Source organism: Phyllobates terribilis, unplaced genomic scaffold (assembly GCF_046119375.1).
Source record: "Phyllobates terribilis strain yellow unplaced genomic scaffold, ASM4611937v1 Scaffold_4__5_contigs__length_816908805, whole genome shotgun sequence".
NCBI lineage: Eukaryota > Metazoa > Chordata > Amphibia > Anura > Dendrobatidae > Phyllobates > Phyllobates terribilis.
This window is the reverse complement of record NW_027362764.1, coordinates 160177731-160194081: the sequence shown is the minus strand read 5'-3', so window position 1 is coordinate 160194081 and position 16351 is coordinate 160177731.

The window sequence follows — 16351 nt, the reverse complement described above, 5'->3', positions numbered from 1 at the left end:
AAAAAATTCCAGATTCAGGAAGACCTACCGGTTCTACTGGCAACGTCCCTCGTGTTGGTGTTACGGGGAAAGGTTGCCCGCCTTCTGTCTGCGGCCACCACACTGCTTCTTCCTACCTGTTGGGGTACTCTGCCTCCCTCCCCCTGTGTGCTGCTGGCCTCGCTCTGCGTGTCCTCCTGCCACATTGGGTCAGTTAGTAGATCATCCACCACCTCCTCTTCTTCCACTTCCGCACCACGGTCCTCCTCCTCACTTCGTGGCAATTGTGTCTCGTCATCGTCCACCTCTTGTGACAAATTGCCAGCGTCGCCTTCCTGTGGCCGTGGTTGTTCAAATATTTGGCCATCGCTACAAGGGATCTCTTCTTCCACCACTTCAAGCGGAGCAGGCGAGGGGCCCAAATATGGAAATGGACCAGTGAACAGCTCTTCAGAGTGTCCAACTGTGGGATCAGTTGCTGTCTGACGACACTCGGCATGGTGGGAGGAAGAAGCATCAGGGTGAGGAGGAGTATGCGGTCGAGACTCATGGCTACTAACACTTGTCCGTGTGGAAGACAGACCAGAGGTGGTGGTGCCCAGTTGACTGGAAGTATTATCTGCTATCCAATTAATAACCTGTTCACACTGATCAGTTCGCAATAGTGGTGTTGTTGTGTGCTTCCATAGTAATTCGGTCAAGAACTGGAAGCGAGAAGATGTGGCTGTTGGTTGTGGCACATTTTCACCTTGGCCACGGCCCCATCGTCTGAACGCACCATCACCAGAACGTCCAGTTCCGCATCCCTTGCCACGCGCCTTGCCCATTGTAAATGTAGTAAAATAGCTTACACTCGCACTATCAATGGCAAAAGGGTAATAAAAGGAGATTTGAACCGTGGAAGAGGAAAACCACAGTTCTAGTTCTCTGGCCTACACCAGAATCTTTTAAACAGATATATTTGTGTCTGAACAGTCAGCGAGACACTCAAACTGTTTTTTTTATGTAAAAAAGGCAAAAAGGTGGATTACACCCAGATTTGAACCGTGGAAGAGGAAAACTACAGTTCTAATTTCTTGGCGTATACCAGACTTTTTTAAATAGATATATTTGTGTCTGAACAGTCACCGAGACACTCAAACAGTTTTTTTTATGGAAAAAAGGCAAAAAGGTGGATAACACCCAGATTTGAACCATGGAAGAGGAAAACCACAGTTCTAGTTCTCTGGCCTACACCAGAATCCTTTAAACAGATATATTTGTATCTGAACAGTCAGCGAGACACTCAAACTGTTTTTTTTTATGTAAAAAAGGCAATAAGTGGATTACACCCAGATTTGAACCGTGGAAGAGGAAAACCACAGTTCTAGTTCTCTGGCCTACACCAGAATCTTTTAAACAGATATATTTGAGTCTGAACAGTCAGAAAGACACTCAAACTGTTTTTTTATGTAAAAAATGCAAAAAGTTGGATAACACTCAGATTTGAACAGTGGAAGAGGAAAACCACAGTTCTAATTTCCTGGCGTATACCAGACTTTTTTAAATAGATATATTTGTGTCTGAACAGTCAGCGAGACACTCAAACTGTTTTTTTTTAAGGAAAAAGGGCAAAAAGTGGATAATACAGAGATTTGAACAGTGGAACAGCATAACCACAGATCTAGTTATCTGGCCGAAACCAGACTCTTTTAAACAGATATATTTGTGTCTGAACACTCACAGACACACTCAATTTTTTTTTTTTGGGGGGGGGATACCAAAAGGTTAATAAGACGGGTATTTGTACAGTCTGACTGAGGAAAAAAGAAAAAGAGGATTTGGATGAAAAAAAAAGGATTTTTCCTGGCCCCTGAGACCTGGGGCTAAGTCTAGCAATTTGAGCAGCAGCACACAGGACTGTAATGCAGTGTTTGCTGGTATAACCACTGCATCTCCTATACAGCCTGCCTGCCTGCCTGATATCTGGGATGGATATTAGTCCTCAGAAGGACTGTTTGTTTGATTTTGCAGGCTTTAGAGACCCTATACTACCTATTTCGCAGTATAAATCTCTACCTAGCTCAGCAGCACTCTCCCTACACTGTCTGATCCGGAGTGACTGTGTCCAAGATGGCGGCGCCCGGTTTTAATTACTCGATGTGACGCGGTGTGGCCAGCCAATCACTGTAATGCCCACAACTAACATGGCTGCGGCATTACAGTGACTGGCTGGCAATCCCTGCATGTTCATTGGCTCTGTAAAGAGCGCCAAACATGTAGGGCGGAGACCCGAGCTCCCGAGTAACCCGAAAATGCTCGGTGCTCGCCGAACATCCCGAGTAGTGAGATGCTCGGGCGAGTACCAAGCAGTGTCGAGCATGCTCGCTCAACACTAGTGTCTATTGTTTCTGCACTTGCACACCATTGTTCTCTTCAGCTTTTTCCCACTACCTCATTGAATGATTAATCATTAAGATGATTTACATATGAATTGAATAGGACTTTTGAGTTCATTTACATATGAATTGAGAACTTTTGCTTTTTTGACTGCATCAAGATTTTCTGTATAATTGTACATATATGCATATTATATCACATGCTAGTTCTCTTGATTATATTAGGTATTTGACCCCCATCAGAGCCATTCTGTATTTTCATGGGATGTTTATCTACATACCTTTTTGGTAGGGCATATTACACTCATTTTTGGATTGTCTCACATGTATTTAAAATTATATTTGCAGCACACCCCTTTTTTACCTTCTTCTTGTATCCGGTATATCTACCCTATCTATCTATGTTTTTAATCATTTACATATTTCTTGAGATGAAATCATAAATTGTTATTCTTTAAAATTAGTATTGTATGTTTTTTTCTAAGGTCTTGATTAGTGATGAGCGAGCATACTAGCAAGTACTTGGTTATCGCCCGAGCATCTCAGTACTCGAGATGCTCGGAGCTCGCCGAGTACTTGCAAGATGCTCATGCGGATGCTCGGGTCTCCTCTCTGCATGTTTGGTGCTCTTTAGAGCGCCAATCAACATGCAGGGATTGCCTGCCACTCACTGTAATGCCACAGCATGTTGGTTGTGGCATTACAGTGATTGGCTGGCCGCACAGCGTCATCAGATCTATATCAGACCTGGCGCCGCTGTGCTCGTCAGTCTACTCCGCAGTCATGCAGTGTAGGGGAGGGGCTGCTGAGCTAGGGAGAGATTTGGTTGTGTATTAGGTACTGTAGGGAGATAACAAGTACATTATACATATCCATCTCAACAAACAGTCCTTCTGAGGACTAATCCTTATGCAGAGATATCAGGCAGGCAGTGTATATAGGCAGGCAGGCAGTGTATATAGGCAGGCAGGCAGTGTATATAGCAGACTGCAGTGCATATAGCACAAGAGGCTCCATTCCAGTTCTGCCTTCTGCTGCTTTTAGACATTTCTAGACAAAGGCCCAGGTCTCAGGGGCCAGGAATAATTTTTTTTGTATCTTAATCCTCATTATTTGCTTAAAAAGCAATCCAGAGAACACAGTTTTTCTGCGCCATTTGCTTGTTGGCACTGCAGAATACAGCCAGGTCCTTTCCATATTACAGCGATAAAAATCCAGTTATTTAAAACTGTGGTTTGTCACACGGATCACATATAATTTCGCTGAGAATACTGTCATTTTTGGCCTCCATTCAAATTTTTTTTCAGTGTATCAACAAAGTTTTTGACACCGGTTTGCTGTTCAAAATTGTTACCTACAGGCCAGGTATTTAAAACTGTGGTTTGTCTGTCACATGGATCACATATACGTTTTCTGAAAATTCTGCCATTTCTGGCCTACATTCCAATTTTGTTTCAGTGTGTCAGCAAACTTTTTGACACCAGTTTGCTGTTCAAAATATTTACCTACAGGCCAGGTATTTAAAACTGTGGTTTCTCCGTCACACGGATTACATATAACTTCGCTCCAAATTCAGCCATTTGTAGTGAGCATGGAAGATATTGTCCTCCATTTAAAATGGGCAAGGTGCATGGCAAGGGACGGGGAACTGGACGTGATGGTGATGGTGAATGCAGAGGCCGAGGCGTTGGGCAAGCTGAAATTGTGGCACAACAAACACCCACAACTTCTCGCCTGACCTTCCTTTCCCAAATCCTAGGGGACCGCAGCACACCACTATTGAACCCGGAGCAGTGTCAAAAGATTGTTGGTTGAATAGCGCATAATGCTTCCAGTCACTTTGCCACCACCACCACCAACAACCTGTCTTCCACACGGTCAAGTCTCAGTAGCCGTGAGTCTGGACTGCATATTCCTCACCCTGATCCTCATTCCTCCCACCATGCCGAATGCCCAGAGACAACTGATCCCACACTTGGACACTCCAAAGAGCTGTTCACTTTTCCATTTATAGATTCGGGCCTCTCGCCCGGTCCACTTGAAGCGGGGCAAGAGGAGATCGCATGTAGCGATGCCCAAATATTTGAGCAGCCACGGTCACACAAAGGCGACGGTGGTAAAGTGTCACAAGAGGTGGACGATGATGAGAAACAATTGTCCAGAAAGTCAGGAGGAGGACTAGGGTGCGGAAGTGGAAGACGAGGTGGTGGATGATATAGTAATTGACCCAACCTGGCAGGAGGACATGCATAGGGAGGACAGCAGCTAACAGGGGGAGGGAGGCAGAGCACCCCAACAGGCAGGAAGAAGCAGTGTGGTGGCTGCAGACAGAAGGCAGGCAACCGTTCCCCATAACACCAACACAAAGGAAGTTGACAGTACAACGGTTAGGTCTTCCCGAGTCTGGTTGTTTTTTAAAGACTCTGCCGATAACCCAAAAAGGCCATTTGCAACACCTGCCAGGCCAGCATCAGCAGGGGTGGCAAAACTACCAGCCTGACCACCACCCGCATGTTCAGGCACATGGCAGCAAGGCACCTGACTTTGTGTGCCTAACCCCAGGGTCCAGGAACAGTGTCTGCGGGTTACACCACTGCTTCTTCCACTGTTGTGCATGCAAGCCAATCCCCTGTCCATAGTGCATACAAAGATGCCTCCTTCCCTTCATCTGTTGTTGCACACTCTCAAGTAGCAGCATCAGGAAGCACATCCATATCCTTGTCCCAGCGCAGCGTTCAGTTGTCCATACCCCAGTCCTCCGAACGCAAGCGCAAATATGCAGCCAACGCCCTACAGGCCACACTACTAAATTCCCACATTTCACGACTGCTTGCGCTCGAAATGTTGCCTTTTAGGCTCGTGGAGACGGAAGCATTCTGAAACCTGGTGGCGGCGGCCGTTCCTTAGTACTCGGTCCCCAACCTCCACTGTTTCTCCCATTGTGCCGTGCCCGCATTACACAAGCATGTGTCCCAAAACATTAGCTATGCCCTCAAAAATGCAGTTACTGGGAAAGTCCACCTAACCACGGACACGTGGACAAGTGCTTGTGGGCAGGGATGGTACATCTCACTGATGGCACACTAGGTTAACATAGTGGAAGCCGGGACCCAGTTGGACCTTGGGACGGAACACGTCCTCCCGACGCCAAGGATTGCGGGCCCTAGGTCAATAAGGGTTTCCCCCACAGTCTATAGCTCCTGCACCTCATCCTCCTCAGCCTCCTCCTCCTCTTCAGCCTCCATCTCTGAAATGACCACATCAGTCACAGGCTGGAAGCAATGCAGCACTGCCTCGGCCAAGCGGCAACAGGCTGTGCTGAAGATAACATGCTTAATGTTTAGGTGACAAACCGCCCAGCGCTGCAGAGTTCTTGAAAGCTGTAACACAGCAGCCTGATCTGTGGCTCTCACCACTGAACATATAGCCAGGCATGGTTGTGTGTGATAATGGGCGGAACCTGGAATGACATCCGGAGTAGATACGGTTTTCCTCTATGTCAGTACTCTCACTAAGCTAAAGAATATGGCTGTAGTGAAATACAACTCCCACTGAGAAGCTGTTTCAGATTGAAAAACATTGGGCCCACCAGAGGATTTGTGCTGAAGCTAATATGCTGAGGTGACAAACCGCACAATGCTGAAGAGTTGTGGACAGCTCTGAAAGAGCAGGCAGATCTGTGGCTCACACCACTGAACCTACAGCCAGGCATGGTCGTGTGTGACAACGGCTGGAACCTGGTGTCGGCTCTGAGGAGAGGCGAGCTCACACACGTACCATGCCTGGCCCATGTGCTTAACCTCGTGGTTCAGCGGTTTCTCAAATCCTAACCGGAGCAGCCAGATCTGCTTGTTAAAGTACGCCGCCTGTGTGCCCATTTTAGAAAGTCACCTACAGCTTCCGCCACCCTTGCCGTGTGCAGCATTTGCAGCTTCCGGCTCACAGACTTGTGTATGATGTCCCCACGTGTTGGAACTCTACTGCAGATGTTGGGAAGGATTTGTGAGCAGAAGAGGGCAGTTGTTGAGTACCAGCATCAACAAGGCCATCGCTATTCAGTTCAAACTCCACACATAAGACCTCAGGAGTGGATATGGATGTCAGACATATATACCATCCTCCAAAACTTTGAGGACTCCACCAAGAGGGTGAGAGGCGATGATGCTATAATTACCGCCACCATCCCGCTTCTCTGTCTTCTGAAACGCTCTCTGATCACAATCAAAGAGGATGCATTGCAGGCGGAGCACGATGAGATGGAGCAAGGAACCATACAGGGTGATTACACACAGCCCAGCCTCATCTCATCCCAATGTGGACTGGGTGACAATGAGGAACAGGAGGAGGAGGAAGAACAGGAGCTAGTTTCATGCGCTATAGATAGTACTAACTGTACAATTGTCATACCGTCTGTTCAGCGTGGATGGCCTGAGGACAGAGAGGAGGAGGAGGAGGAGAGCATGGTCAGTCATTCTCTTGGTGAGGACACGGAAGTCTTGCCTGTTAGCATGGCTGTGTTTATGTTACGCTGCCTTTCCCATGACCCTCGCGTTCTCAAAATTTTGGGTGACAGTCATTACTGGTTGGTGACACTTCTAGACCTACGCTACAAGGAGAACTTTAAATCTCTTATACCTGAGGCGGACAGGTCTACAAAAATGGGGCTGTACCAGAAGGCCCTTGTTGCGGAACTATTAAAAAAATTCCCATCTGAAAACGCTGGCGGCAGAGGGCACACTTCGTTGGACAACCAAGGAGTACAGGCGAGAGAGACACAACTTCAATCCAGCAGAGGCAGGGAACACTATCAAAGTTCTGGGAGAATTTTCTCAGCCCCTCCCATCGCACAGGCCCTGAGGCGCGGGGTACTCTCACAAGGAGTGCAAAGTTTGGGAAGATGCTGAGGGAGTACCTTGCCGACCGTACCAACGTCTTCCGTGATTCTTCTGTGCCTTATAATTATTGGGAATCCAAGCTGGATACGTGGAATGGCTCTCTACGCCTTGGAGGTCCTGGCCTGCCCTGCCGCTAGCGTTTTATCAGAGCGGGTTTTTAGTGAAGCTGGTGGAATTATAACTGATAAGCGCATCCGCCTGTCAACTGAAAATGCTGACAGGTTGACTCTTATAAAAATGAACAAGGGCTGGATTAGGCCAGACTTTTCAACACCACCAAATGATAGCAGCGTAACAAAATCAAATCCAGTGTCTTTTTTTGGGAGGTCTATTCCCATGCACCTCTTCACATCTACATATGGATATACGCTTCCTGATTTTGGCTATTTGCTCTTGTCCTCCTCCTTCTCCTTATCCTCCACCACTATATCACCAGGGTGACTGTGGTCCGTGATGCAACACCCACATAATTTTTTTTAAAGGGTGTTTAAGATGCCCGTAATAAAAATTTTTATACAGAATGTTCATGTATACCCTCCAGGGGTAAATATTTGTCAGCCCATACACTTAGTGCATGGGCATTACAAGTATAGGAGACCCGCTCCTTTTTAATGGGAACATTTTTTATGAGGCCCTCCTCCACATCTCTTCCAATGGGCATTGGAGTGCCTCCCAATTTTTGGCAACCCTTGAATTCACTACATAGGCAAACACAATGGGAGACCCACTTCCTAATAAAGGGAAAATTGTTTTCAGGAGGCCCTCTGACCTCCACGTCTCTTCCAAGGGGCATTGGAGTGCCTCCCAATTTTTGGCAACCCTTGCATTCACTGCATAGGCAAACACAATGGGAGACCCACTTCCTAATAATGGGAACATTGCTTTCAGATGCCCTCTGACCTCCACGTCTCTTCCAAGGGGCATTGGAGTGCCTCCAAATTTTTGGCAACCCCTGCATTCACTGCATAGGCAAACACAATGGGAGACCCCCTTCCTAATAAAGGGAACGCTGTTTTCAGGAGGCCCTTTGACCTCCACGCCTCTTCTAAGGGGCTTTGGAGTGCCTCCATATTTTTGGCAAACCTTGCATTCACTGCATAGGCAAACACAGTGGGATACCTACTACCTAATAACGGGAACATTGTTTTCAGGAGGCCCTCTGACCTCCACATCTCTTGCAAGGGGCATTGGAATGCCTCCCAATTTTTGGCATTCACTGCAATCGGTGACCCACTTCCTAATAATGGGAACATTGTTTTCAGGAGGCCCTCTTCTAAGTCTCTTCAAAGGGGTATTGGGGTGCGTCCAAATTTTGGGCAGCCCTGCCACTCACTACATACGCAATAACAGTATAGGAGACCCACTCTTTAGCAATGGGAACAATAAAACATAGCTGGTTGATGGCTCTCTAAGAATAGTGATGGCCAACTGCTGGTCCTTTAAGAATAGTAAAGGCCGCCTGATAGCCCTATAAAAATAGGCTTTGTGACTTTCAGAGTCCCTGCTTCATAAATGAAACACGATGTGTCCGATGATATCTCACACACCACATGGCCAAATAAGGTTGTAAAATGTTAAAATGACATTTCCTGGTGAATGCATTTGTCACGGTATAAAGCAATGCAAAACTACAAAAATGCATCAAAAACGCTAAGTGTGAACATAGCCCAAGGTGTGGAGAAGTATTCTTGTTTTTGGTTATTTATTTTGCTTTATATACAAGTCAACACCCTGGAAAGGATGTTCCTTAACATATTTCCCTGGAAAATCCATTTTGGTTTCGTTTTTGTATGTTTTATTGTGAGTCCGTAAAAGTGGCATAATACCTCTGACAACGTTGTTGACAGGAGGGACCCTGGAGTTAGAAATGCTTCCAGGGGTCTTCCCCATGCTGTTCCCATGTCATTTGAGCACTGTTCCCATCGATTTGGGCAATTTTTAGGCATTCTGCAGACCGCCGGGGGGAGCCGCCTGAAAAATGCTTGAGTGTCCCATAGACTTACATTGGGCTCGTTGCTCGGGTCGAGCACCCGAGTATTCCAATGTGCTCAACCCGAGCATTGAGCACCCGAGCATTTTAGTTCTCGCCCATCACTAGTCTTGATCTCTGTAGGAATTGCACTAAATAAAGTGGCCTTGTCAGTCTCTTCCAGCATTGAAAGGTCGGGCTACTTGCACTCTTTGGCTTTTTTTGCCTGCCACCAAGGCGCAACGTTTGGCCTTTTTGCCTGCCATTGGGGCACACTCTTTTGCTTTTTTTGTGTATTACTGAGGCAAAATTTGTGATGTTTCTGCCTGCTAGTGGAGAGTTTGGCCTGTTTGTCTTTTGTGTGCCCCGAAGCACAGTGTTTGCCATTAGCGTGTCACTGAAGCATTTGCTTTATTGTTGGCATGCCATCAGAGTACACTCTTTGCCACTGGCGTGCCACCGGAGCACACCCTTTGCAGTTGACGTGCCACCGGAGCACACCCTTTGCCATTGGCATGCAATCGGAGCACACCCTTTGCCGTTTACTTGCCATTGGAGCACACTCTTTGACGTTGGCGTACCACCGGAGCACACCCTTTGCCATTGGTTTGCCACCGGAGCACAGCTTTTTTTCGCTGGCATGCATCATAGCGCACTCTTTGCAGTTGGTGTACCACTGGAAAACACCCTTTACCATTGGTTTGCTACCAGAGCATACTTTTGCCATTAGTGTGCCACCGGAGCACATCCTTTGCCACTGGTGTGTTACCGATGTACACCTTTTTTCCGTTATCTTGCTATCGGAGCACATCTTCTTTGCCACTTGCATGCCACCAGAGCACACCTTTTACTGTTGGCGTGCCACCGGAGCACTTCCTTTGCCGTTGGCTTGCCACTGCAGAGCACTGTTTGCCACTTGCATACCTCTAGAGCAAACTCTTTCTGTTTTTGCTTGCCACCAGAGCAAACTATCTTAAAGGGTTAGTCTCAACTTGTCTATTCAGGAGTGCAATGCTCAACAGCCTGCCAACTTTTTGGTTGCTGCATCCCAAAACACTCCCAATGCTTCTATATAAGGTGGGCTTGCCAGCTTCTTCAAGCATTGAAAGGTCGTCAGTGCTTAAAGCACTCAATAAAGCTGGAGAGAGAGGTAGCCACTGGATCAGGAGCTGATGCATGTGCTCCAATAAGTGCACTCCTTCAATTCCAAATAGACATAATAGAAAAGAATGTGTAATAATTGTGCCGCAGCAGTGACCAATGTCCAATAAGGGATGTCATAGCAAGACTGTACAGTGACTACAGTACTGATCGGACGTGGTCAAAATAAATATATACATCCAGTGATTTACTGTTGAAATCACATCTCACGTTCGAAGCAGTAGTGGATGGTCAGATATGGAGCCTGAAAGGCAAAAGTTCAAAACATTGTTACCCACAGTTCCACCGAATGCACATGTGCATGACCTGCTGGTTTTTACATTTTGTTATCTACCTGCTGCTGAAAAAATAGTGAGAGACAGAGAGGAAAAGGAGAGGGGAGCGGTCTGTGAGAGACGACGGGTCATGGGGAGCAGTCTGTGAGAGAGGGGTGATCATGGAGAGCGGTCTGTGAGAGGGGGGATCATGGAGAGAGGTCTGTGAGAGAGGGGGGATGATGGAGAGCAGTCTGTGAGAGGGGGATTAAGGAGAGCAGTCTGTGAGAGAGGGTGGCAACATTAAATAACCATGAACGCTTGGTCTGTGAGGTCCATTGATTTCGATTACATACTGCCAACCTGCTTTACTTTTAAGCACGCAGACAGAATAAAATAGTCGTGATGAATAACGGAGCCCTGCCATATGTGTGAGCGAAGAATGTGCCCAAGCATCCAAAGGAAGTATCTGTGTTTATTCTGTGAGAGAGGGAGATCACGATAAGCTGGATGTGTGAGAGGGAATATCATGGCTAGTCATCTGTGAGAGAGGGGGAAAAATGGGGAGCGGTCTGTGAGAGAGGAGGAAACATGGGGTGCGGTCTCTGAGAGAGGAGGGATCATAGGGCACAGTCTGTGAGAGATAGTGGATCTTGAAGAGCGGTTTGTGAGAGAGTTGATCATGGGGAACAGTTTTTGAGAGAGACGAATCATGGGGAGAATTCTGTGAGGAAGAGGAGGCAGTCCATGTATTTCATTATGTCCTCTACTTTCTTTCCCCACTTTTCTTGATGTAAGGCGAGAAGGCCAATTGTGACCTGCGCTTGGTAGTACTACTGTTGTATGGCTGGTACCAGTGGTGGTGCTGTTGCTGCTAATAGTTCACGCATTCTTAGCTATGCTATGGGGGTTTCTTTCACATTTCCCTTTTTGGGAAAGGGGATTTGATTTTGTTTACAAAATTTAAAAAAAAAATAAAAAAAAAAAAATCTACAAATTTAAAGGAAATTTGTCATGTAAAAAGCACTATTAACCTGCAGATATGGGATTAATCTACAGGTTAATAGCATTCTGAAGCGGTCCAGTGTAGAGGGGAGCACTCAGCGCCATTACCATCACGCTGTGTGCTGAAACTATATTCTCTTCGCCCAATGCCCCCTCTACTATTAAGGACTGAGACCGGATTGTATGCTACAATAGAGGATTTGCTGTACTCACTGTTACACCATTCATGGAACCGAAACAGACTTCAAGCAAGACAGGAGATCGTAGATCCGGGTTAACAGACTCATTTTTACTGTGCAATTCTTCCATACATGGCTGCAGTATACAGATAAAGACAAGTTCTTTGGTTAGTGAAGTACCCTTGGTAATGTGCCTTTCCAGTGTTTGCTCTCGTCCCTTCCTGAGACCAAACATCATCCACTTCTTTTGTGACCCAGCTGTGAATCTCCCCTTGGAATATAGAGGCCTTGCCTTGAGCACCTCTGACAGGCCATGAGCCTAGGACTGTGCCGGCATCCAGATTCCGTCTCAAATGTGTCCTCATTCTGTTCGGATAACTTGCTGTAGTAAAACACTTCTTCACTGCTGCAACTGCTAAAGGAGTCTGTTTTCCTGTCTGCTCAGTCTTCCTCCACACTTCGTCTCTCTCTCTATACATGGAACAGAACCTACACCGGTCCTGTGCAATCGGGTCTTCAACCCAGGAATGAGGTAGTCTGACACAGGCCTCTCCTAATGGCAGTCTCACTCTACCTACTGCTCCTCACTACTCACTAGACTAGACTTTCTGCAACCTGGAATTAGTTTTCTATAAAACAACTCTAAACCCCTCCCAGTTAATGATGTAAACCCCTGTCTTAACGCTCTAGTGTCTAAGCAGTGTAGTGTACTGAATCCCTATCTATTGTATAGTTCCCCCTTCAGGGCAGACCTCCCGCATCCCAGGGACGGCCTTAGGCAGAGCCTTACAGAACTGGCATACAATAATCGGCCATAGTGATCTCACACAAGAAACACTTTAATAGAATAAAGATCGATATAAAAATACAACGTAACTCTACAACCCCTCTTGACTCGACATCTTCATCACCCAGCAGCCCCCTACACCAGCACCGGCACAGAAAGCAATATTGCCAGGAATAAATTAACTTTATTCCCCCCGGCTTTAGGCTTTCAGTCATAGGGTTGGGCTGGCATGGCTTCACCATGCCCCAGCACTGATTGACAGCTGGTTCAGCATTAGAGCCGGCCGTCAGTCAGTGCCAGGAACACAATTACAGCCACTGCTCACTATACACTGAGCGGTGACTGAAGGTGCCTGAGGCTGTGAAGAATAATAATCATTTCCTCCTGGCAGTGGGGCTCTCTGTGCTCTATAACACTATTAACCTTGTGGTGCAGCGGCATTGCTATAATGATCTAGTATGTCTGTTTATGCTATTTCCTCCCCCTCAGCTGACTGGTCACATGACTGTGACATCACACAGGTCCTTTTGCTCACAGAAGGTATGGACACGTGACTGTGAGATAAGCACAGGTCCTGTGGCTGTTTCTACAGGATATAAAAACCCTGGTGATTTTAGACAGGTGTGTGCAGTGGTGCAAGGGGTGTGATAGGCGTGAGGCCTATTCCCCGTGTGTGTGGCACCGTGTGAGGCCTGGTGAGGCCTGATGAAGCTTGGTGGACTCCTGGAGGGTGAAGCCTGGATCCTTGTGTGTGGAAGCGATGCCAGTAAGCCTTGGAGGGCCAGAAGCTTGGTGGATTCCTGGAGGGTGAAGCCTGGATCCTTGTGTGTGTAAGCAATGCCAGTAAGCCTTGGAGGGCCAGAGGTTTTGGAAGATCAGCGTCCTGGAAGGCACAGAGCCTGGATCTGTGTGTGAGAGATGCCAGTGGCCTTGGACGGGATGAGGGCTGGAGACCACGTGTGATAAGCCCTAGAGCCTCAGTGGTGGCGGGACCAAATGGACTGGAGCAGCCATAAGCCGGCAAAGGTAAAAACACTGCTTATATGGACATTGATATGGACATTGCTATATTATTACCTTGCTGAAGGCTGGACCTGGAGCCAAGTGGGCCTGTCTGCCACTTGGGGCTCGTTTGACATTATATGTGTGAACTGCAGTTTATGATGAGATAATAAACTGCAGAAGTGTGAAAACCGGAAAGACATTGCTGGTGTGCATTGATTGACCTGGTGCAGCGAGTATCCCCCAGGATGATGACTAGCGCTGCCTTACATGTGGTGGAGAATGCGGGCAACTGCAGTTAGGTTGCTAGGGGCAACTGAAGCCCGGTTGCTAGTGGCAACAACAGTCCGGTTGCTAGCGGCAACGACAAGCCCGGTTGCTAGGGGCAACGGAACAGGTCGACGAGTGTGTTAAAGCATCTGGCTGCAACTCAGCGGGGTTGCGAAGATTGTCGTCGCACTCAAATCCGGTTTTGCTGTGGCTCGGCGGGGTCACGAAGTTTAAAGTATCTGGCTGCAACTCGGTGAGGTTGCGAAGATTGTCGTCGCACTCAAATCCGGTTTTGCTGTGGCTCGGTGGGGCCACGAAAATTTTTTTGGGAAGAGCGGTGAAGTTCAAGTGTGAATAGTGTACCGCGATGGCTGTGAACGGAGCAGCAAATGAGACTGAAGCTGTTGAGCGATTGAAGGGCCGGTTGGGACCGGAGCAGGTATTTGAGAAACTTTTACAGGACATGGTGCGGGAACCGCAGGAGCTGTGGGCACCATATAGAATGGCGGCAGTGGACCATTCTATGGACTCTCCGGGGGCGCTAGTATTGTCCCAGAGTGCCCGGGGAGGTGGTAAGAGATGTTGTGAACTCGGTCCTAAGACTATTGCTGTTTTTTTTTGTGAAAATTCCCCTACAGGTGTGGGTGTCCAAAAGGGTGTAGGGGCCACAAAAAGGTTGCTCCTGTAGTCGTTGCTGAAAAAGAAGATAAGAAGAATGTAATGCTGTGTGCCGTTGTTTCAAGGGTGGATCCTCTTTTAGAAGAAGAGGAGGTGATGTTGCCAGTAGCAACCTCCGATACAGAAGAGGAGGTGAACGAGGAAGTTAATCAATGGAAGGAAATGTTCCTGGAAATTTAGGAGGACCGCCGCAAACTCAAGGAGGAGGTTTTGCAGTTGAAGCTTGAGAAGGAGACGCGGCAGGATGGAGTTTCTGGATGTGATCAGGAACTAGAACGACTGCGCGCACAGTTCAACCAGGAACTCTGTGACTCCAAGAAGGAGTGTGGTGCACTCAGTAAGAAACTCCAACAGATTAAAAGAGCCTATGAGGATCTCCTCAGGGGTAAAGGAAAACTAGAGGATGATAAGGCAGATGCAGAGCACATGCGCCAAGTGGTTGAGACCACTCTGCAGGAGACCCGTGAGGAGAATGATGATCTCCATAGAAAGACCCTAGGTCTGGAAGCTCAGGTGAAGGAGCTACAGGTGTCCTGTGATAATCTCCAGAGGGCAGAGACATGCCTTAAGGAAAGGCTCAGCAAGATGGAAGCTGAGCGGAAAAAGATGGAGGAGTCCATCAGAGAAGCCACAGACCAGGGCCAGGAGTTGGTCGCTGGTGATGGGAGGTATGAAGCAGATACCTCCTCGAGTGATGTGAGCTCGGATGATTCGGTGGATGTAGGAGCCGAGATCAAGGAGCTCAAGGAGTTGCTACAAGCCCAGTGGATGCAAGAGAAGCTTGAGAGACTGGCTATTGAGAGCCGAGTGGGCGCATTGGAGACAGAGAGGTCTGAGAGAACTCTACTATTAAAAGAGCAGTTGAAGCAGGAAGAGCTTCAGAGACGGGTCGCTGAGAGGCGAGTAGCTGAGCTAGAGGAAGAAGTTCTCGAGCTCAAAGATCGCCTGGCAAAGTATCACTCAATGAATGAGGCCTCCTTAGAGAAGGAAGTTGCAGAAGTGATCAAGACGAAAGTTCGTGAATTGGTAGCGGTGAGTCAGCTCAGGGGAATCGTAAAGGGGGAAGAAGCTGAGAGTCAGTTGTCTCTGAACCCTGAGCCGGTTGATCGTCTGGAGACCGAAACGTCTCGGTACAAGTGCCTCGTAGATGTACCAGAGGATTTGAGGGAAGAATGCACCAGTGAGTCCGTACATGAGGAGTTTAAGAAGGCTGTGGGAGCCTGTAAGGTGTACTTGACCTCAGAGGCTAGACAGCTGGTGGTCCTGTCCACGACCGAAGTCACAGTGAAGAGGGTGGCGATCCTAAGTGACATGCACTGGCGATGTATTCGCACGAAGCGGTTTCTCCGGTTGAAGATGGAGCAAGCCGTTAGACAACTGGAGCTTATGAGAAAAGCGGCGGGAAGAGGTCATCCGGGTGCCTCATGTTCTGGTGAGAAAGCTCGTTGGGAGAAATGGCCGAGCCATGCAGATGATGGTGAAAAAGTCTGGTGTGGTGAAAGTAAGCAGTCCACGTGATCGTCAGGACTGGATACCAGATGAAGACGGCATGGTGTCATTCTACCCTATAGGAACGGAAGAAAGTCTTGCATATATGAGCATGCTGGTGGAGTACCGAGTGACCTACCTGCGAGAGGTGGAACAGTTGAATCACGCTAGACTGCGAGTAGATGGACAGCATCATCTGATCAGTAGAGGATGGCAGCCGTCTGGAAATGGTGGGACCCGACAGAGAAAGGGCCCCCTAGATAACAGAACAGCTGAAGTTAGGGACCCTTCAAGATGTCCTGAGAG